Below are 24726 nucleotides of genomic sequence, written 5' to 3' on the forward strand. Positions count from 1 at the left end.
CACAGTAGAGGTATAGGATGTGGGATTTACTCAGGTAAAGGGAGAAAGAGTAAGATACTAATTACTAAGTTACTAAAGTAAGTAACGAAGTACTAAGTTACTAAAATAAAGGGAGAAAATGGATTAAAAATGATTTAAAATGTAACAGAAAGACAAAAAGGTGGAAAATATGGAAAAGAGATTAAGAAATTTAGAGAATAGAGTTCCAGAAGGGGCAGGTGGTGAAAGAGGTAGTAATAGTATCTGAAGAGAAAAAGGCTGATGAAGGACATTAGTCCACATATTCAAAATACCTAATAACTTATATAAAATGAATAAACAAAAATAAATCCACATGTGAGCTCACCAGAGGGAGACTTAAGAAAACTAAAGACAAAATTGTAAATGTACCAAGAGAAAAAAAGACATATTACCTTTACTATTTTTTAGATTTTGTTTATTTCAAATTCTTATTTAAATTCTAGTTAGTTAACATATAGTGTAATATTGGTTTCAGGAGTAGAATTTAGTGATTCACAACTTATGATGGACTAAATGGGTGGTGGGTATTAAGGAGGGCACTTGTTATTATGAAGACATATTACCTTTAAAGGAACAACAATAAGACCAACATAGGATTTCTCAATAAACACAATAAAAGCTGTAATATATATATTATATATTAATATAATATATTATAATATATTAATATTTATATATATATATTACAATGGAAAGCCAAAAGAAAATAACTGTTAACCCCAAATACATTCAAGAGTAGGGGTAAAGACATTTTCAAACAAAAACAGTAAGTTCAATGCCAAAAGACCTGTACTAAAGAATGTACTTCAGTAAGAAGAAAAATGACTCTAATGGAAAGTACAAGATGCAAAAAGGAATGAAAAAAAATTAATGAAAGGGAAAAGATACATACATAGAGTGGATTAACAAATGTAAAATTGATTCTTTGAAAAGTCTAACAAAATTGACAAATCTGATGGGCAGTTGATCAAAAGAGAGAAGGTGATAATATTTAGAATAAAAAAATAGGTGTAATTACAAATTCTACATAATTAAAAACATGAAGAAGATACCATACACAAATTTGGTTCAACAAATTTGAAAATCTAGATTTCTTATGGTATATATAGATATTGTGAAACCAATTTAAAAGAAAAAGTCTCCTTGATTAATCATATTACCTTATAATGGTTATCAAATTAATAGTTAATAGTTTAGTTTCCTCTACAGAAAACATCAGGCTTAGTTGATTTTATCAATGCACCACCAAAATTTAATAAAAAATTTCAATATTACAGAAGTATTCATAATATACCCACACAACAGACTAAAGACTCCCTAACTCATCTTATGAGGCTGGCATAACCTTGATACCAAAGACAAGTATGGGAAAGGAAAACTATAAGCCAATCTCATTTATAAACTTAGATTAAAAATTCTAACTAAAATAATAGCACAGGAAAATAAGCAAACTTGTATTTATCTGAAGAATGCCAGAGATGTTTAAAGATAATTAGATTCACCAAGTTAATAGATTCAAAGAGGAAAATATTATAATTATCTCAAAAGATGGAAAAATTGATAAATAGAATCCAACATCCACTCATTGTAGAAATTATTTAGAAAATAATGTTAGAAAACAAGTATTAAGAGTTTCTGCAACCTGATAAGGAGTAATATACATATAAAGAGTAATGCATATATATAACAAAGTATAATCTTTATGTTTATATATATTTATATATACATATACAGATTATATATATAAACATAAATATATAATAAATATACCCTAAAAGATTATACAATTTTGTACATATATAATCATACATATATGGGTATTATGCTTTATGAACTAATGTTAAAATAAATCCCAGTCACTACTTCTAGACAATGTACTGGAAACCTACATAGCATGATAAAGTAAGAGAAAGAAATGCTGATGTAAAGATACCACAGAAAGAAACAAAACTTTTTTTAAAAAGATTTTATTTATTTACTCATGAAAGACACACAGAGAGAAAGGCAGAGACGTAGGCAGAGGGAGAAGCAGGCTCCAGGCAAGGAGCCTGATGTGGGACTCGATTCTGAGACGGTGGATCCTGTCCTGAGCCAGGGGCAGGTGCTCAACCTCTGAGCCACCCAGGTGTCCCCAAAACTGTTCTTATTTGCAAATGATGTATTTCCAACCTTGAAAACTTAAATGAGGAATTAGCAAGTTTGCCCAGTACAAATCAACATAAAAAATCAATTGCTTTTCTCTACTCCAGCAAGTTAGAAATTGTTTATTTAAAAATTATATTATTTGCAATAACATAAAAATATAAGTGCTAACAAATGAATCTAATAATGTTATTGAGGACTTTTCTTTCTTGTAGTTTTATGGTTTTATCAACACAAATATGACACGCACATAAGCTGTCTATTCATTTTCTTCGCTATGCAGCCTGGCATTGGGATTGGGGACTCTGATGGCCAGCTGGGCTGCTCTTTCCACAAAGGCTTTGCGGTTCTTGGAGGACACACTGTGAGCAATCTCTGCACAATAAGATTTGCTGCACATCAGCAGCACTTCCAGCGCCTTGAGTTGTGGACTAGGAACTTCCGGAAGCCACTGGGCAGCATGTGCTTTGTTTCCTTGTTGCTCCCGTAACCAATGTTGGGCATCAAGATCTGGCCCTTGAATCTTCTGCTACCCTGTTGTCAATGCCTCTGGGTTTCCGTCAGTTGCGCTTAATTTTGACATATCGGTCTGACTGGTGCCGGATGAACTTCTTGGGGAAAGGAGAAAAAATGAGTGGGAAATATCAGAAAGGGGGACAGAACATGAGAGACTCCTAACTCTGGGAAACGAACTAGGGGTGGTGGAAGGGGAGGTGGGCGGGGGGTGGGGGTGACTGGGTGGCGGGCCCTGAGGTGGTCACTTGACGGGATGAGCACTGGGTGTTATTCTGTATGTTGACAAATTGAACACCAATAAAAAATAAATTTATTAAAAATAATAATAAAATAAAAATCTGAAAAAATAAACAAATCTATAGTAATTAAATAATATTGGAGAGTTGGCCCAAATATAGAAAAAATAAACCATTAACTGGCACTACAGAAGAAGGAGGCCATAAACCCACATGCATATTTACATTTGGTGCATAACAGAATTTCAAAGTAGAAAATAAGGTCTTTTCAATAAAGATTGCTCGGATAATGCAATATCTTTATGCATAAAAATGAGATCGAATCTCTTTCACATCATAAACAAAGTTCATTACAAATAAATCAAAGATTCTGGTATGAAATTTAAAAGTATAAAACTTTTAAGGACAATTTAAGACACTTTAAGACTTCTTGGCTTTTTGAGTCTTGGATAGGAAAGTTTTTTTTTTAAAGATTTTATTTATTTATTCATGAGAGACACAGAGAGAGGCAGAGACATAGGCAGAGAGAGAAGTAGGCTCCATGCAGGAGCCCATGCAAGACTCAATCTCAGAGCTCCAGGATCACTTCCTGAGCTGAAGGCAGATAGATGCTCAGCTGCTGAGCCACCCAGGAAAGTTTTTCTAAACAATTCAGACCTGCAATTTTGTAGTAAGGAAAAATATTCATTAAATCGTATATTTTAGGGATGCCTGGGCAGCTCAGTCAGTTAAGCATCTGCCTTACTCTCAGGTCATGAAGGTCATGATCCCAGAGTCCCAGGATAGAGTGCCATGTCAGGCTTCCTGCTCCACAGCGAGTCTGCTTCTCCTCCCTCTGCTCCTCCCCTTACTCCTCTCTCTCTCTCTCTCGCTCACTCTCTCTCAAATAAATAAATAAAATCTCTAAAAAGTATATTTAAAATTAAGAATTTCTATTTCTAAAAAATGTAGTATAAAGAAAGTGAAATTAAGCTACAAACTGAGAGATGAAATTTATAGCAATAGGACAGGATTGATATCCAACATATAAAAAGAACTGCAAATCTATATGCATGGTACAGCTGAAACTAAAAATGGGAATAAACTTGCGAGTGTTCACTAAGAGAATGGTCAAAATGAAAAGATTTTTGACTTTATTAAAAGATAAGGAAATAAAAATTAAAATGCAATGAGATATCTCACCTCAAATCCAATAAAATATCTACTATAAAAACAAAACAAAAGAAAACAAAAACAGAAAATAACTGATCTAAGTAAGACTGTGGAAAAATTAGAACCCTTATGTGTTGTTGGTGGGAATGTAAAATGGTACAGCCAAATAGTATGTGGTTTATTTAAAAATTAAAAATGGAATTATCATATGATCCGGCAATTCAACTTCTTTTTTTTTTTTTTTTTTTTTTTTTTTTTTTTTATTTATTTATGATAGTCACAGAGAGAGAGAGAGAGAGGCAGAGACACAGGCAGAGGGAGAAGCAGGCTCCAGGCACCGGGAGCCTGACGTGGGATTCGATCCCGGGTCTCCAGGATTGCGCCCTGGGCCAAAGGCAGGCGCTAAACCACTGCGCCACCCAGGGATCCCCGGCAATTCAACTTCTGGGTGTATCCTCAAAAGAATTGAAAACAGGATTCCAAAGAGATATTTATATAGCTATTTGTATTTTTCCTGATTTATTTATTTATTTATTTTAAAATTTAAGCTCAATTAATTAACATGTAGTGTATTATTAGTTTCAGAGGTAGAGTTGAGTGATTCATCAGTTGTATATGATATCCAATGCTCATTACACCCCAGGCCCTCCTTAATACCCATCACCCGGTTACTCCATCCCCCACCTCCCTCCCCTCCAGCAACGTTCAGTTTGCTTCCTATGATTAAGAATCTCATGTTTTGCCTCATTCTCTGATTTCATTTTGTTTCATTTTTCTTACCCTTCCCTTATGATCCTCTGATTTGTTTCTTACATTCCACATATGGGTGAGATCATATAATAATTGCCTTTCTCTGATTGATTTATTTTGCTTAGCATAATGTCCTCATGTTTATAACAGCGTTATTCACAATGGCCAAAGAATGAAAGCAATCCAAGTATCCATCAACAGAAGACTATTAAATAAGCAAGATGTTGTATATACATATGATTGAATTTTATTGAGCCCTTAAAAAGTACATTCTGCATATGCTTCAACATGAATGAACTTTGAGGACATTAAGAAAAGTTAAATCAGCCAGACAAAGAAAGACAAATAGTATATAATCTCATTTATATGTGGAATCTAAACAAAACAAACTCAGAGAAACAGGAAACCTAAAAAACAAACAAAAACCCCACAAAAAACCCCAAACTCATAAAGGGATGGTTACCAGGGGTTGGTTTGGGTGAGGGGATTGTTATAAATGAGTAAGTTCTGGGGATGTAATGTACAGCATGGTGACTCTAGTTCACAATATTGTATTGTATACTTGATAACTGCTAAGAGAAAAAGTCTTAAAAGTTCTCACCACACACATACACAGGAAGGTAACTGTGTGAGGTGATGCATGTGGTAACTAATCTTACTGTGATGATCATTTTGCAATATATATCAAACTATCACATTGCACACTTTATTTTTAATTTTTTTCTTGTAAATATTCTTTATTAGATTGACGAAGCTCCTATTTATTCTTATCTTACTATGAGTTTTCTTTATATACATATATATTTTTAACTTACACAGTGTTATATGTCAATTATATTTCAATAAACCTGGAAAAAGGAGGAAAAAAGACTGAAAACTTTCATATTTTGTGTATCTTGTTCTCTGGTCTTCCTACCCTCTCTTTCCCATGTTGTTGCCCAATTACCTTTTCCTTGCTTCCAAATTTTTAATTACTTCTGACGTGACCTCCTATCCAATCCCTCACCATTGTCTTTTACTTTACAGAGAAAAAAGAATTTACTGGAGAGATACTCTCACACTTTGCTAATATCCAACAAATAGCTATACCCAGCTACATCTGTGCCTTAAAAAAAAAAATCTAAGTCCAATGCCTCCATGTGGTCTTTGGGTCCTCTACCCCTCACCTTCTCAGGAAACCAACATGGATTATGACAAATGACAAGATCTCTTCCTTTTTTATGGCTACATAATATTCTATTGTATGTATATCATACATTTTATATATACGTATATATGTGCATGTATATATATGTGTGTGTATATATATATTTTTTCTTTATTGATTCATTCATTGATGGATGCTTAGATTATTCCCATGTCTTGTAAGCATGGGGATGCAGATACCTCCTTGAGATAGTGATTTTATTTCCTTTGGATAGATACCAGAAGTGGAATTGCTGGATCATTTGGTAGTTGTATTTTTAATTTTTTGAGGAACTTCCACACTGTTTCCTACAGTGCTTGCATCAATTTACATTCCCACCAACAGTGCACCAGGGCTCTCACCCACATCTTTGCCAGCACTTGTTATGTCTTTGCGTGTGTGTGTGTGTGTGTGTGTGTGTGTGTTTGTTTGTTAACAGCCATTCTAACAGGTGTGATGTGATGTGATATCTCATTGTGATTTGGATTTGCATCTCTCTGATGATTAGTGATATTGAGCAACTTTTTATACGTACTTGTTGACTATTTGTATATCTTCTTTGGAAAAAAAATGTCTATTCATGTCCTTTGCCCATTTAAAAACTGGATTATTTATTTTTCTTGCTATTGACTTGTATGAGTTACTTATGTATTTTGGATTTAACCCCTTATCAGATATATGATTTATAGATCTTTTCTCCCATTTCATAAGCTACCTTTTCATTTTGTTAATTGTTTCTTTTGCTTTTGTAGCTTTTTAGTTTGACATAGTCCCACTTGTTTATTTTTACTATCATTGGTGCTTTTGGTGCTTTTAATATCCATGAAATTATTACCAAGAACAACGTCAAGGGGCTTTCCCCCTAAGTTTTCTCCTAGGAATTTTATGCTGTTGGGTCTCACATTTAAGTCTTCAATATATTTTGATTTTTTGTGAGTGATGTAAGGTAGAGGTCTCATTTCATTCTTTTCCATGTGGTTATCCAGTTTTGCCAGCACTATTAATAGTAGAGACTGTCTTTTCCCCATTGAATATTTTTCACTCCCTTGTAAATATTAGTTGACTGTATATGTGTGGCTTTATATCTGGACTCTTGCTTCTGTTCCACTGGTTTGTTTGTCAGTTTTTATGTCAGTACAAAACTGTTTTAATTACTCTAACTCTGTAGTGTAGTTTGAAATTAGAAAATGATTTCAAGCCTCCAAATTTGTTCTTTCTCAAGATTGTTTTAGCAGTTTGGGGTATTTTGTTATTCCATATTAATTTTAGAATTTTTTTCTATTCCTGTAAAAATGACACTGGAATTTTGATAGGGATTGCATTGAACCTATAAGTGGTTTTAGGTATTATGGAAATTTCAACTATATTAATTCTTCCAAATTCATTAATACAGAATATATTTCCAATTGTCTGTGTCCCTTCAGGTGTTTTTTAAATCAATATGTAACTTTTTTCAATATACAAATCTTTCATCTCCTTGGCTTAATTTATTCCTAAGCATTTTATTGTTTTTGATGCTATTATACAAGAGATTATTTTCTTTATTGTTTTAGATAGTTTGTTGATAATTTGTTTGATAGTATTGTATAGTTTGTTGATAGTACAGAAATACAACAGATTTAGTTCTGTGAAAAAATGGCTAAAATTAAAGAACACAAGAAACAGCAAATGTAGGTAAGGATATGGAGAGAAAGGAACCCTCTTGCATTGTTGATGGAAATGTAAATTGGTGAAGCCACTGTAGAAGTCAGTATGGAGGTTTCTCAAAAAGTTAAAAATAGAACTACCCTCTGATTCAGTAATCATACTACTGGGTATTTACCCCCAAAATACAAAAACACTAATTCAAAGGGGTACAGGTACCTCTATGTTTATCGCAGCATTATTTACAATAGCCAAGTTATGGAAGCAGCCCAAGTGTCCATTGATAGACAAATGGATAAAGAAGATGTGGTATATATGTATAATAGAATATTATTCAGCCATAAAAAATGAAATCTTGTCATTTGCAATGACATGGATGGAGCTAGAGAGTATAATGATAAGTGAAATAACTCATCAGGGAAAGACAAATACTATATGATTTTGCTCATATGTGCAATTTAATACACAAAACAAACTAGCAAAGGAAAATAAAGAGGAAAAGAGAGAGAGAGAAACCAAGAAACAAACTCTTAACTCTAGAGAACTGATGGTTACCAGAGGAGAGGCTGATAGGGGGATGGGTGAAATAGGTGATGGGGATTAAGGAGCACACTTGTCACAATGAGTAGTGGGTGGTGTACAGAATTGTTGAATCACAATATTATGCCCTGAAAACCAATATAATACTGTATGTAACTATACTGGAATTAAAATTAAAAAATAAATTTTAATTACAAAAAAAAGAAATACAACTGATTTTTGAATGTTGATTTTGTACACTGCAAATGTACTGAATTTGTTTAATAGTTCTAATTTTTTATGTTACTGTCAGGGTTTTTTACGTGTGAGATCATGACATCTGCAAACAGAGATATTTTTACTTCTCCCTTTCTGATTTGGATGTCTTTTATTTCTTTTTCTTGCCTGATTGCTCTAACTTAAGACTTCCAGTGTTATGTTGAATAGGAGTGAGAATAGATATAAGGTGGACTGCCTTAACTTTCTGGTAGTTATTCCTGCTCTCTAAAAGTTATCCCCACCTCACTTTTGGCAGGGCAACTGGGTGGCTCAGTGGTTGAGTGTCTGCCTTTGGCTCAAATTGTGATCCCAGGGTCCTGGAATCGAGTCCTGCACTGGACTCCTCACAGGGAGCCTGCTTCTCCCTCTGCCTATGTGTCTGCCGCTTTCTTTGTCTCTCACAAAAAAATAAATAAAATCCTAAAAAACAATAAAAAACCACTTCTGGCATCTGAGTCTGAGAGTATCATGGGTCAAAGTATGCAGTGAGGGCTGGAAAATGAACTCTAAAGGATGATGGTATTGGTCAATAAGAATACCTTTGGGAACTGGGTCATAATCAAATGGGTCATTACTTTGAGGTGGGGGAGTAGTAGCTGGACATTTCTCAGAGAGTAAAGGTAGATGGAAGCATAACAGTTGAGAAAGAACAAACAGATATGACTCAGTTAGCTAATTACTGAAATAGATGAGTTGCATAATCTATCAGGCTGCCAAGAGAAAAGATTCTTCCTAAGAACAACAGGTAAGGCTGCTCCTGACAGTGCTGAGAAGGTGCTAAGATTTTGGAGAAATGCAGGATTATATGAACACCACACTGTGCTCAGTTATTTGCAAAATTATTGTGCTCAATGCATAAGCTTCTTTGCAGTGGCTTTGAAGATGGAATTCATTTGTCCAAGCAAAAGTATTTAATTCTGTTGTGCTGCAGCCCATAAAATATTTACATTGTTATTCTACATATACACATTGCTTATCTCCAGCTGCATTTCTCTCTGATGCACTTTAAAGAAGAGATTTGGACTCCTGACAGTGTCATCCAAGCCAACTGTTAGAGGAAAGAATCATAGAATCATCGCAGCTTACAATGCCCCCAGGATGTCAAACAGCCTATCTTTTGTCTTTGGGGCAGGATAGAATCCAAATTAGCTCAAAAGAAGAGGCATGTCTCCTAAAGCTGAAAAATCCAGGAAGGCAGAATAAATGACCAATCTTTCCTTTTTAAAAAATTTGAATTTCAATATAGTTAACATATAGTGTTATATTAGTTACAATTGTTCAATACAATAATTCAACAATTCTGTACATTATTACTCAGTGCTCATCATGGTAGGTGTACTTTTTTCTTTTTCTTTTTTTTTTTTATTGGAGTTCAATTTGCCAACATATAGCATAACACCCAGTGCTCATCCCGCCAAGTGACCCCCTCAGTGCCCGTCACCCAGTCACCCCAACCCCCCACCCACCTCCCCTTCCACTACCCCTTGTTCATTTCCCAGAGTTAGGGTTCTCTCATGTTTTGTCACTCTCACTGATATTTTCACTCATTTTCTCTCCTTTCTCTTTATTCCCTTTCACTATTTTTTATATTCCCCAAATGAATGAGACCATATAATGTTTGTCCTTTTCCGATTGACTTATTTCACTCTGCATAATACCCTCCAGGTCCATCCACGTCGAAGCAAATGGTGGGTATTTGTCGTTTCTAATGGCTGAGTAACATTCCATTGTATACGTAGACCACATCTTCTTTATCCGTTCATCTTTCAATGGACACCTGCACCCCGATGTTTATGGCAGTAATGTCCACAATAGCTAAACTGTGGAAGGAGCCTTGTAAGTGTACTTTTAATCCCCTTCACCTATTTCACCTATCCCTCCCACTTACCCCCCGTCTGGTAATATTCAGTTTGTTCTCTAGAGTTGAGACTCTATTTTTTGGTTTGCCTCTAAAGATGTTTGTCTTTTTCCTACCTTTGCTCATTTGCTTTGTTCTTTAAATTCTATATATGAGTGAAATCATGTGATATTGGTCTTTCTCTGACTTATTTCACTTAACATTATACCCACTAGATCCATCCATGTTGTTGCAAATGGCAAGATTTAATTATTTTTTATGTCTGAATAATATTCCATTGTATATATGCCACATCTTCATCCATTCATCTATTGTTGGACACTTGGACTGCTTCCATAATTTGGCTATTATAAATAATGCTGCAATAAATACAGGGGTGTGTGTATTCCTTTGAATTAGTATCTTCATATTCTTTGGGTAAATACTCAGTAGTGTAATTACTGGATCCTATGTTAGTTCTATTTTTAATTTTTATAGGAAACTCCATACTATCTTCCACAAACTGGTAGTTGCACCTGTTTGCATTTTTAACAACAGTGTTCAAGTGTTCCTTTGTTTCCACGTCCTTGTCAACACTTGCTGTTTCCTGAGTTTTTTATTTTAGCCATCCTAACAGTTTGAGGTGATCTTTCCTTGTAGTTTTGATTTGCATTTCCCTGATGATGAGTGATGTTGAGCATCTTTTCATGTCTGTTGGCCACCTGAATGTCTTCTTTGGAGAAATGTCCATTCAAATGACCAATCTTTCTTAATTATCACATATTTCCTTCAAAATCATAAAGTTCTGAATAAACCATTCTCCTCCCATAATTAGTGTATTTCTTAGATGTCATAGTCAATGACAATGGACTCTGAGCTCAAAATGTATGAAAGTGAATTAGCAACAATTTAAGACAGCATGGTGCAATGAGAAAATAATTAAGCTTGGAGTTTGAGCTGTGTTTGCCTCTTTGGTCCACCATTGCCCATATAAATAAACATGGGTGAGTCAAGGCCCTATGAATTTTTCCTACTCCGTGTTTTTTATAATATTAAGATGATAAATACCTGCCTTCCCTACATCCAAGAATTTGTCTGAGGATTAAAAATATGCATAAGAATGAATTTTGAAAAATATACAGTACAAACATGAAGATTTAAAACAGTTCAGGGGGATCCCTGGGTGGCTCAGTGGTTTAGGTCCTGCCTTCGGCCCACGGCGTAATCCTGGAGCCGAGATCAAGTCCCACATCGGGCTGCTTCTCCCTCTGCCTGTGTCTCTACCTCTCTCTCTCTCTCTCTCTCTCTCTCTCTGTTTCTCATGGATAAATAAATTTAAAAATCTTAAAAAAAATAAAAATAAAACAGTTCAGTAGAGTAGCCTGGGTGGTTCAGCGGTTTAGCGCTGCCTTCAGCCCAGGGCGTGATCCTGGAGACCCAGGATCGAGTCCGGTGTCGGGCTCCCTGAATGGAGCCTGCTTCTCTCTCTGCCTGTCTCTCTGCCTCTCTCTCTCTCTCGTGTCTCTCATGAATAAATAAATATATTTTTTTAAAAAAACAAAAGAACAGTTCAGTACTATGTTGTGAATGATAAATGCTGTAATGAACCTATCTTCTTTTACTATATCACTGAAAACTGCAAATTGGCTTTTATTTTCCTTCTGAGGCTAAAAACAATTGATGTAGTATTGATGACATTTGGTTGTTCAAGGGTGAATTATTGAGTGTGTTGGATTTTCGCAGTCCCCTCTTTGGTCTTTCACCGCCCTCCTGCCTATTTGGTGATTCCACTGCTCATTAGCATCTCCACTTGAGTGTGCTTTCACCAGACTGACCTGTTCACTGTCCCTTGAAACAAGACATTCCCATGTTTGCATCTTTGCTTTTGCCTTCCCAATGTTGTGAATTGCACCCTTCTCTTCTGCTTTGCAGATCCTTTGAAGACCATGGCTCCTCAAAACTGCCCAGCTGGCTGTCCTGATGGAACATGTTAGATTGCACCGCTTACTTGACTGCCTTTAGAGGCTGTCATTTTACATTTATATAAGTTTTGTCTCTAACAAAGAAGATTATACGTATATTGAGAGTATGCACGACACATTTTTTGGTGCCTCTCCACAGTAAAAAGACATACAGCTAGTAAGTATTCAGTACTGAAAAGAATTAATTGATATGAGGAATAAAAGGAAGAAAAGTGCAATCCATTCAGAATTTTTTTCTCATGAGAAGGAGCAAAATTAGTTTGGAAAATCTGAATTCAATAATTTTATGACATCCCAATCTCTATGCTGGTTAATTAAACATAGTACTTATTTGTGCCTTAATGCAGCATGTGGATAAAATGTATATCACTTAATCAGTGAGAGAATTGAGAGTAGCATGTTAGAAGTTTCCATTGTATGAAGTCAGAGCAACAGTATTTTGCTTGTATATCATTGTATTTTCTTTTAAAAAACTGTATAATATTCATAAAAACACATTGCATTCACACTGTAAATCATTACAATTGCCACAATACAGGCCAGATCTTTGTTCTGTCTATTACTACCAGCAACAACTACCTATCAATAGGACACGTGTTCAGAAATCTAATACTCTGATATAGGTTTAAAATTTGTCATATGACACTGAAATCTCAGTTATGACTGATCTGTTATGTACAGCAAAGTAGTGGTTTAGGCCATTGTGCAGAGGTGGGTGAGAAAGATACCAGAAACAAGGAGTTAGGGTGCTTAAGGAGCTAAATTTAAGAGACTGTGTTTTTACTAATGTTCTCAACCCAAGGACATACATCTGAATTGTAAATGAAAGATAATCCCATGCATGTATATACATATATATATGTATACATATATATGTATATATGTATATGTATATATATATTAATGTATATATACATTATATGTATACATATATATATGTATCTATCTACTTCTATGTTACTTCCATGGCAGGAAGGATTTAGGTAGTTTAAAAAGTAATGCAACTCAGAGGTATAACATAAGTTGTGAAGGGAAATGAAGGCAGACTCGGTGTCCATCGAAAGATGAATGGATATAGAAGATGTGGTTTATGTATACAATGGAATATTACTCAGCCATTAGAAATGACAAATACCCACCATTTGCTTCAATGTAGATGGAACTGGAGGGTATTATGCTGAGTGAAATGAGTCAATCAGAGAAGGACAAACATTATATGTTCTCATTCATTTGGGGAATATAAATAATAGTGAAAGGGAATAGAAGGGAAGGGAGATGAAATGGGTAGGAAATATCAGAAAGGGAGACAGAACATAAAGACTCCTAACTCTGGGAAATGAACTAGGGGTGGTGGAAGGGGAGGAGGGCGGGGGGTGGGGGTGAATGGGTGACGGGCACTGAGGGAGGCACTTGACGGGATGAGCACTGGGTGTTATTCTGTATGTTGGCAAATTGAACACCAATAAAAAATAAATTTATTATTAAAAAAATTAAAAAAGGAAATGAAGGCAGAACACACACACGCATACAGACACACATGGACACACATACACAATACAGGAGTCCTATTTGGTTGCTGAAAGAAGGCCACAAATATGGCTCTAATTTTGCTAGAGACAATAAGGCAAAAGAATCAGCTTTAAGAATCACAATGCAATGTTTAAGAGTCTCTCATAAGTCTGATGCTGAAAATAAGATCTCTTCAGAGGCTCTTATAAAAGAAGACACCATATAATATGGTGGATGATACCCTTCACAAGGTTCTGACATCTACCACCATGAATTTATAGGTGGTAAAACAATTTATAGGTTGTTTCTGAGGATGTTCCTCATTGTAAGCTAAAGGCATAAAAGCAATTGTACGAGGTACACAAACCATGCTGCCCTCATAGACACTAGGCCTAGGCTACCCTAGACTTCCCTTATAGAGACTAGGCCTAAAGCAACATCGACCAACAGAACTCTGTGCAATGGTAGAAATGTTCTGTATCTGCATTGTCCAGTATGGCAATCACCAGTCACAGGTGGCTATTCAGCACTGAACATGTGGCCAGTGGACTGAAGAACTGAATTTTAACTCTTGTTTTAATTCATTTAATTGTAGAATGTGGCTGGTGGCTATCATGTTGGACAGTAAGGCTCAGGAAAAAAATGTCCATATTTTATGTCTTTCCAACAATCTTTCATGAATATTATGTTTTGTGACTGCAATTTGGTAAGTCATAGGGTTAAAGGAATGTTTAGAGCAGGGGAAATTTTACCTCTGAAAACATTTTTGGGTCTGCCGCAACATGGTGAAAATGGGACAATAGAGGCCTTCAAGCACTATGCCATCAGGCAAGTGCACTCTTACCACAGAATTTTTTTTTTTAACCACAGAATGTTTTGAGAAGTAAACATTCCCAGTATACATATTTTTGTTTAGAAATTATAATCTATGTTCTGATGTTCTAATCTATTTGTATCTCATCATGTCATTTTAACAACTCCTTCTCCTCCTCCTCCTCCTCCTCCTCCTCCTCCTCCTCCTCCTCCTCCTCCTCCTTCTTCTTCTTCTTCTTCTTCTTCTTCTTCTTCTTCTTCTTCTTCTTCTTTGTAACATCGATACTGCCAATCTCCTGTTCTATTTAACATTTGAGATGCTGAAGCTTTTTTGGGGGGAGAAAACCTACACAAACACACAAATTGGCATTTCTGCAAATTCCTGGTTTCTGACCTCAGCTGGGCCTTGATGCTTTCTTGCAACCCAGCTATAGGTGCTCTTGCTGTCCCTTTACCCTTTCCCATCCCATCTCTGGGGAGAGGAGGCCTTTTCCAAAACAGCACATTTGGTTCACTATGGTAGATGATCAACATTAGCAAGAGAGAAGTTGGCTTTTCTTGAGGTGATCCTTTCTGAGGTCATCCCATTGCCCTGCTGGGATACATATAAGCATGGGTCTCTACAGGCTCAGACACAAGAGACAAAATAGAAGAAAGGCAAGATGGAGCAGGGTCCTGAAAGGAGGGCAGAGGGATGAACAAGAAGAACAGGGACAACTGGGGGAAAAATGAATTCTGATATTAAAACTTAAGTGGAGTCTGACTGTACTGGAAAGTGATCTAATGGACAACGGTTAAGAAATATATTATCCCCGTCATTAGCTTCTGATTATATTTATGATTGACCATAAAAAGATTGGGTCTTTAAGGTCATAGACTGTGGCACTTCTAGATGACATGTGACAAAATGGGAGGGTTCCATATGTTTTCCAAACCCACTCGTCTTTGAGACTATCTTCTATCTTTCATGGATTCCCCTTGTATGTCCATTAGTAGGTAACATTTTCTACTTCACTAAGAAACTAGAAAACCTCAGATGGAATCTCCCTGAGTTTCCTGAATTTACTTCCCTGTTACAGATGCAGTAATGCATTTCCATCAGTTTTCCCCTCTTTTCACTCTATCACAATGAAAAAAAAATCCCTTTCTCTTCCTTAAGACTACTTCTTCTAGCTGTACTCTGCATTGCTCTATTCATCATTCCTAGGGATCCTGTTCCATTAATTACCCCATTTCTAGCCTACATATTCAATTTTACCCTTCCTTATAGTTTTTTTCACTTGTCATCTTTAGCATTTAAGCATTTTCAAATCTCTCCTACGTTAAAGACAAAAAAGTTTCCTCAATCTTGCCATCCCGTTTAGCTGTTACCTCTATTTCTCTCTTGCCTTCTACTTCTAAGATTCTTCAAAGAATGCTTAGTTGTCCTAACATCACTTGCCCACTCCATTCATTCTTTGACTACTACAATCTGGCATCTGTTTCCACTACTCCCTGGAAACTACTTTTTTAAGACAACCAATGACCTACATCTCATTCTATCGCTTGTATTAACCGACCTTCCTGAAGTGCTCCCTTCTCTTTCTGATGTGCATTTCTCTCCCAGATGCCCAAATCAGAGACCAGGGAGCCACTCTTAACTCTCTCTATCACCTCCCACCCTGTCTCCCTAACGTACAGTTCTCTCTTATCTTTTTCACTAGCACTCAGGAATTTCCCACCACATAGTTTGGGTGAGATTAACCACATCCTATCTCCAGGGGAAAGCCCTGATTTCTTTAATCCAGTCAGCACATCCCAATTTCCCAGTTGCAGTGATTGGCTCAAAGATGAGTAACAATACCAGTCAGGACAATCAGGGTCACTAAGACTTAGTTCCAAAGCTCTCAGAGCATTCAGAGAATTGGATTTATTTCCTACAAGACACAAAATATACAGTCTCTGGTGTGCCTGGCAGCCATGCTTGAGAGTAGAGTTTGCATTCATAAAGGGAAATGGAGAAAGAAAAATAAATAGATCCTGGCCATAAACTCTGCATGCTAGATATAGCCTTTTCTTAAGTTCCAGATCTGTTCCCAACATGCTTGGTTTTCTTAGCCAGTAAATCATCTTTTTAAATTTAAACCATTTGGGTTTAAGTTTCCACTTCAATTATCAGAAATAGTTGTGACTGACATGAACTCCTGCATCTAAACCATTTCTCCAAATTTATCCATAATATTTTGCAAGTTTCTTTAAAATTCTTAATTAGGAGCACTGGGTGGTTCAGTGGTTGAGCATCTGCTTTTGGCTCAGGTTGTGATCCTGGGGTCTTGGTATTGAGTCCTGCATCAGGGTCCCCAGAAGGAGTCTGCTTCTTTCTCTGCCTATGTCTCTGACTCTGTGTCTCTCATGAATAAATAAATAAAATCTTAAAAAAACAAAATAAAATCCTTAATGAGAAATTCTTTAATTATATTTAATGAACAAGCTCAACTCAAACTAACTTGACAATAAGAAAAATTTGAATTTTGTAACAGAAAATTCCATAGCAGAAAGGCTTCAAGGCTGATTGATTCAGCAGCTCAATGATGTCACCAGGATCTGGATTCTTTTTCTCCTTCTGCAATGAAATCTTCAGTGTTGGCTTAATCCTTTGGGCTAGTAAGAAGATGGATATAGTAATGATTCGTCCAGAAATGACATCAAGAAGATGAAAAGAAAGTCTTTCTACAGCTGTTTCTTATCTCTGAGGAAGTCTTTCCCTGAAGCCCTCCAATGGACTTCCCCCTCATATCTCTTTGGCTAGGATTAGATCATGGGCCAATTTCTCATGAGAGAGCCTGGAACAGTTGGCTTCTCTTCAGGCACATGACTATGTGTAAGATAATTCCACTGAAGAGAATGAAGAAGACTGGAGGCTCCAAAGGAAATCAGAGGACTGGAAGCTCAAAAGGAAACCAGTGGGCTCAACTACAGTGACTATCAAGGAGCTTTATGACCTGGCTCCTGTCAACTTCTCTGGCTTCATATTTTGCCACCCACCTCATTAAACTTGATCTTCCCTGCAGATTTCTGGTGCTTTTTCTCTGTGTAACTACTTCCTTTTCAGTAATTTGCCTTATAGCTTTCAGCTCAGCCTCACTAGACTGCAGTCTCTGTCTCCTCAACTCAGGGAGTTCATCAGGCTCACTTGGACTCCATTTCTCAGTGCTGCATCCTGTATTTTACATTTTACATAGTTTTCTTTTTTTTTTTTTACATAGTTTTCTAGTTGCTTATTGTGGTAGGAAATGTCTAGCACTAGCTATTCTGCTTTGGTTTAACACTAAAGTTGGCTGTAAGGATTCTGAATGATAGGTGTTACATTTGTTCTTTTCTCTTATTCTTGAATTTTCTAGGGGCTGCTCTGCTCTCAGTGAATATTTATTAAAGATCTGTCTAACACAATGATTCTTGACCTTTCTGGCCACTTTTTCTTGAAGTTGGCATTTCATTGTACTTTAACTCAATGCCAGACACTATTGATCAGTACTCGATTTGTATTTTCCCTCACAGCAGCCTATGATATAGACACTACATTTTACAAATAAGGAGATAAAAATGTAAAATAAAAAAAGTAAAATGATTGGAGTGACTTGTCTAAGATCTGAGTGATTGAATTAAAACTGATCTCTGATTTAAAAACTGAGGCTTTCAACTGTTCCAGTGTAATCTCCTTTTAAGATTTTGACAAAAAAGAGGACCCATACCATTTATTGTCACCTTAAACCCTTGGTGAACTTCTGAACTTTGCTTCCTGTCTGCTAGTCGTTCTATATTACTGTTTACCATTATATTTCATACCATGAAGACCACCATTCCTCTGCTTGTGACCCTGGCCTCAGCAGAATCTAAGGTGAGTTCACATGGCATATCTTTGCCTGGTAAGGCCACTTCTCATATCATGTCTTACCTTACCACTACCTATCACTTAGGAGACCAATCATAAGAAGGAGGCTATATTTTGAACTAATTTCACATTTTCCTATAAAAGATCATTAAAACCAATTCTATTATGACTTACTTCCAAGTTTATGCCAAATACTCAGGGACTGATCACTGAAATGCATACTGCCTCACCACAACGGAGCCCATGATATTGCCAGGCAATCCTTTTACGTTTCCTAATCCTTTCACTTTCCTATTCTCTTGGGTGGTTATTTCACATTCCCTGTTCCTCCCTCATATTTCAAGACCTCCTTTCCATCCTCACTTTTAGTTGTTGATCTTGTTTCCCTTTCACTGAGAAAATTGCTTCTGATTGCATAAGTGAAAGTCCACCAATTCTCACAACCACATCTACTAAACTCCTTGTGTCTGAACTCTGCTTCCTCTCTCTCATTTCTATAGACTAACTGTCCTTCTCCAAAGCCAATCCCTTCTTTTGGATCTTCGATCCCATTCTCCTTTTGCCTTCTCAAGAACATCACTTTAATTTTTCTCTTTCTACTGCATCAATAAATTTTCCTTTTCTACTGAATCATTCCCATCAGCATACAAATATATTGCAATAGCTCTCAATCTTTAAAAAAGTCTTGCCACACTTTATCTTCCTTCAGCTTCTATTCCATTTTTCTTTTTCCCCATTGATCCCCAAATTTCAAGAGTTGATTTTACCCACTATCATTAGTTCTTCTCTCTCAAACTCTTACCAATTCAAAATTTCTAAATCCAATAGTCAATGGTAAGTTCCTCATTCTATTCACCCGATCAGCAGTATTTAACAAAATTGATCTGTAGCCCCTGAAAATACTACTCATTTGCTTCTTTTTAAATATGGAAAACTTATTTATTTATATTTTTTTAATTGAAGTTTGGTTTGCCAACTTATAGTATAACACCCAGTGCTCATCCCATCAACTCATTTGCTTTGACAGATCCTACCTACACTAACCTGGTTTGCTTACTTTACCAGTCATTCTTTATTAGCTTTCCTTATGTTTTTAGGTCTTAAGATTAGGATATCTTGAAGTGCAATCCCTGAACATTTCCTCTTTTCTTTCTACCTTCATGTCCAAGTGCTCTAGTCTAGTGCTCTAACCTTAACTATCATTCACCCCAATAGTTCCTAGTAGGGGTGATTTTGCCCCTCGGGGGACATTTGCAATGCCTAGAGACATTTTTGGTTGTCATAACTGGGACCAAGTGATACTAGTAGTTAGTGAGTAGAGGCCAGGGATGCTGCCAAACATCTTAAAATTCAAAGGACAATAAAACAAAAATGTCCTCTGCAACCAAAAAGTATCCAGCCCAAATATCAACATGTTGATCCCTGGTCTACCCAGACCTTCTCTCTGAACTCTATACTCACATGCCTAACTTCCTACTCAACATCTTCATTTGGATATTTAACAGATAGCTTAAAGTTAACATGTCTCAAACTGAAGTTTGGATTCCTTTCTGCCTCAGTTCAGGTTCCCTAGAAAACAGAACCCAAGACAAGACTTATGTTTCAATGGAAGGTATGATCCCCATGCAATGAGAGTAAGGAAAATGGGAAGTGAGATGGGGAAGATAGGTTATAAATACAAGGTGGTAAGTTACCAAGCTCGCAACTGCTTCATGAGCCACAAAGAGATGCAGCCCTGTCACTAGACTATGTCATTGTTTGTCTCTGAAAATATTAAAAGAGAAGGCATTTATCTACAGGCTTCATCATATCTCATATCTCATATCTCCTACTGGGCAAGTTCCCACTGGTCCATTGAGTTAATGCTTCCAAATGGCAGTGTTATTCACCTGAACCTTTTTCCAGTCCTGAGAAATCCAAATCCTTGCAGTGTAGTCAACTTCAGGAGGCAGAATTTTGCTGCCCATGCACAGCTGGCTGTTCCAGCAGCAGTTGAGGCAGGGCAAGTGGCTACAGGGCAAGAAGAATTGCAATGTGGAGAGAACCTGAGGAGAGGCTTCAGCTGTCCAATACAGTAATAACCAAGGCACACAAGGTCCAAGACTGTTGTAGTTCACATTCTGGTGAGACAGAAGCTGTCCAACCCACTCCTCCAGTCAATGACATCACCATCCACCTGATTACTAAGGCTAAAAACCTAGGAGATGTTCTTGAAATGTTTCTTTTCCCCACATCCCAAATCCTGCTATCCTTATTTTCAAAATGTAATTCTATTCCAACCACTCCTCATAAGCCTACCTGTACCTTGCTTGTTTCAGTCATTGTTGCCTGTGCTACCTAATAACCTCCAATCTCACACCTTGTTTCCAGTAGCCAGAATAACCTTTAAAATGACAAATCATATTATATTACTAAATGAAATATTCTTACAGTGCCCTAAAAGGCTCTACATGATTTGGTCTCTGACTACTTTTCTGACCTACCATCTATGACACCCTTCTTTGGCTACTTTTTTCTAGCCATACTGGTACTCATTTGTTTCCCAAATATGCTAAGCTTGTCCTTGCCTTGGAATCTTTGCATTTGCTCTTACATCTCTGTTTCTGTTTTTCCTACTCCTTGTTCTCCCTCTTCTTGAATTTCTTTGTTCAAATGTTACTTCTGCAAAGGCCCTTCCTATCCATACAGATCTATATCTGTCACTCCATAGCCCCCTTTCTTTATTTTTCTTGCCTAAAGTTGTAATGTGTGGTTTATTTTTTTATTGTCTGTCTCTCCCACCATAACGTTAGCTCCATGAGTTCTGGGACCTCACATGTCATAGTTACTACTATATCTATAGTGCTGCAACAGGAATGACACAAAGCCAGAACTGAGGCAAATATTTGAGTGAATACATTTCTTTAGATCCCTACCAATGGTGGGTTTGCATCAAGAATGATGAGTTCCAGGGTGCCTGGATAGCTCAGTCAGTTAAGCGGCTGAATCTTGATTTTGGCTCAGGTCATGATCTCAGGATTGTGAAATTGAGCCCCCCTTGGGCTCTGGAGTCTGTTTAAGATTCTCAGATTCTCTCCCTCTTCCTCTGCCCTCCCCTAAAAAAAGAAACGAATGATGAGTTTCTAGCTCAATAATGTTCTTCTAATTCCTTGGAGGTCCAGTCCTGCTGTAAACACATCTGCTAGGAATGGTGTAAACCTCTGGATTTTATTATGCCTCTTAATAAAACCCTGAATTTAGGAACCTGGTATCCCATGCAGTCTGCAAGCCTCTTCTAGTTAGACAATCTCTAAATGTTGAATTGGGACAAGTGGAATCCAAATGATGCTAGGGAGATAACAGTCTTAGAGACATTTAAAAGGAGGAAGGGGGCTACCAGCAGAGGGAGGTACAGAAGCCGGGTGGCTGGGACATGGTCAGAAAATGTTCATCCCGTCTAGTAGCCCCATGTCCCATGGGGCTGTAACAGCCACAGCAGGAACAGCAGAAACAGGGAACTTGACAGCATTTCAGTGCATAGCTCCTTCCTTCCTTCCTTCCTTCCTTCCTTCCTTCCTTCCTTCCTTCCTTCCTTCCTTCCTTCCTTCCTTCCTTCCTTCCTTCCTTCCTTCTTTCCTCCCTTCCTCCCTCCCTCCCTCCCTCCGTGTAATAGAACAGTAGTGCAGAAAGGCAGGGAACCCTGGAGTGAGTAGGATGCAGGAATATTGTGTGTGGAAGGTGGGGAAAGGGCAGCGTTTAATATGGGACGGAAGAATTTAGGAGAACTCACTGTTCGTAAAAGAAAAGCTGAGGATATGGATCTGGAGGAGTGGAGCGAACAAGTACTTTTCTTTTTCTGAAAGGAATGCTAGAGTCTGAATCTGGAGGAGGGATTTAACTAGTTCCGTACCCAGGATCCTTGCAGTGCCTGCGCAACCCCGCACAGGCCCCTGCTTTCCACTAGCCACAATAGAGTGGGGAGGATACAATCCTTGGCTTTGATTAAAGTGGTGGCTGGTGTAGGCGGGAAGCAACGCGATCCGCGGTGGTGGGAAGGGTGGTCCCGATGCAGCAGGGGAACCAATCAGAGGCGACTCCGGATTCTTGCATCCTCCTTGGAGACTCCGTAGCAGAAGTACCAGAGCTGCTGGCTGCCTTCTGGCGCGCTGCGGGCGCCAACGCGCAGCGCCTCTGGGGGAGCAGCTGCAGCCGCACTCCGAGTGCACGGCGCACGCCCCCGGCTCCTGCTGCCCTGCGCCTCTGTACCGACCCTTTCCTGAAGAAGTTGCAAGCCTCGCAAGTGGCTCTGTGGAGGCCCTAGGCCGAGAAAAAGGGCCCGCGGGAGGAGGGACGTAGGTGGGAGGTGGGCAGGCGACTTGCTTCTCAGATTCGTCCCAATTAGCACCAAGTTGGCAGACAACCCCACAAACCCACGAAGCCTTTGGTTGCCCACAAATCGCATTCTCCGTATTTCAAAATAATCTGACCGTAAGAAAACTTCCAACTCCCATCCTAGGTCAAGGAGGGACAGAGTCCTAGCACCACCGTCTTGCCGTAACAGTACATAGAACAAACCCGGGTGATCCTAAACTGCAGAGCTCTCCCTAAAGTACACATCTCTCCCAGAACGGCGGAGACAAGCTAGGTCACCCCTGCAGAGAGACCCCTGCGGGAGGGGCAGGATGGCATGCAGAGCATGGCGGCAGAAGCCTATTATCGTGGGACTGCACAAACGCAAACCCATCCGAGGAGTTTTGCCAGGAGCACCGCCGCCTGCATTGCGTCGGACCTGACCATTTCCAGTGGGCAATTCCCGGGGAAGGTCGCGACCAGGGAGCGTGCGTGTGCGGGTCTGTGCACCATAAGGCAAGTAGATTGGTGGTCGACTTTTCTGGCAGGAGAAGGAAAAAGCTGTGTTGGCAAGGGTGGGAACTGAATGACAACCCCCCTCTGCCGAGCCACCCCCTCATATTTTCCATCTACCTCCTCGCTCCTGCCCTCCCCCGCCCTCCCCAACCCACGCCCGAGTGGGCCAATCGCTGCTCCGCATTCCAGGCGCTTTCTCAGGTTTCTGCTGATCTTGCAGCGCCCAGAAATGGACCGAGCGGACCCGCTGCCGCACGCACCCTGCCCCACTCGGAGCTCCTAACGGCTCCCGGCGCGCCACTCAGCCTCGGCGAGGTCCACGCTGGGGTGCGGGAGGCGGAGGGGATCCGCGAGCCATGTAGATCCAGGCTCTTGCTCGCCCGCCTCCCTCAGGATCGAATCGAGGGCTCCCACAGTGTTAGGAGGGGGCGAGAGTGCTGTTTCTCGTCATTTGCTTCCGAGCCTCCGGAGAGGGTGGCATTTTGCTTTTCCGCCCCGCATCCTCCGGAACTCCCTGCACCAGCGAGAGGACGGCGTCTCTAGGTTGCTGGCAACCGGTGAGAATGGGGGTAGGGAGCGGACATTTCCTCCGTAGCGCCTCGCTCGCTCGGCTGTCCCACTGATCGGGCGTAGGACGAGGAGGCGAGGGCTGCGACTTTGCCCCGGCGCCTCTCGGATGCTGCCGCGGCTGGGGCTGCCGCTCCCGCCCCGGTGCTGCAAAGGCGACCTGCCGCATTCCCACTCGGGCGCTCCGCCGACTCAGCGCCGCCCCTGCGCCAAGCCGGCCGGCCAGGTAGGGGGCTCCCCAGTCCGGGGCTGCAGCAGTGGGGGTCGGGGTGCGGGGTGGGGAGGCCGGGGCTGTGGGGATACTGCCTGGGACCTGGAACTCCCCCGGCGTCTTTGGCGCTTTCCCGATCTTTAGTTTAACGAAGTTGTAAACAGATCGGCTGTTGGGCACTGGGGAAAGTGGGATGGAAGAGCCCAAACTTGGATTTCCGGGTGTCTCTGTGTGTCTGTCTGCGTGTATGTGCTACCCCTCGCAAAAGTCCAGTGCTTTCTAAAAAAGCTAGAGGTCTGTGCTCTTCGGTGTCTGTAGGTCCGTCCCATCTGAATGCTTCTGATTTTCTACCCCCGTATCACTTTCTATTTCTCTGCAGCGTCCATCGATCGCCCTGGTGGGAGCTTAGAAGGCGGCAGGCGAAGAGGGGTAGGAGGGGGGAGAGCCGAGGAGGAGCAGAGGGGTGACAGGCGAGGGGATCTGCTGCGCTGGCTCTGCACCCGGTCCTAGGAGGGCTCACGGAGGGGAGGGGAGGCCAGGGTGACCCCCGAAGCGATGGCCCGGTCGGCTAGAACGGCACTGCGTTAAGGCACCTCCGAGCAGGAAGAAATACCAACCAACCTCCCCCCCCACCCCACACACACAC

General features: G+C 39.4%; 2 long non-coding RNA genes across 2 annotated transcripts in view; one reads left to right on the plus strand and one right to left on the minus strand.

Moving 5' to 3' along the window:
* Positions 1–17011: 17011 nt before the first annotated feature.
* LOC119866433 lies at positions 17012–23424 on the minus strand. The gene is made up of 2 exons (XR_005379772.1): positions 20347–23424; positions 17012–17226 (listed from the first exon to the last, which is right to left on the minus strand). It is a non-coding gene; the product is annotated as an uncharacterized LOC119866433 (long non-coding RNA).
* LOC111092805 overlaps positions 22831–24726 on the plus strand; it is a 118905-nt gene continuing 117009 nt past the window's right edge. Inside the window, exon 1 of the long non-coding RNA XR_005379767.1 lies at positions 22831–24095. This is a non-coding gene — a long non-coding RNA (uncharacterized LOC111092805). The remainder of the gene's footprint in view (positions 24096–24726) is intronic.

The sequence above is a fragment of the Canis lupus genome, chromosome 27 (genome assembly GCF_011100685.1).
Source record: "Canis lupus familiaris isolate Mischka breed German Shepherd chromosome 27, alternate assembly UU_Cfam_GSD_1.0, whole genome shotgun sequence".
In the NCBI taxonomy this organism is placed as follows: domain Eukaryota; kingdom Metazoa; phylum Chordata; class Mammalia; order Carnivora; family Canidae; genus Canis; species Canis lupus.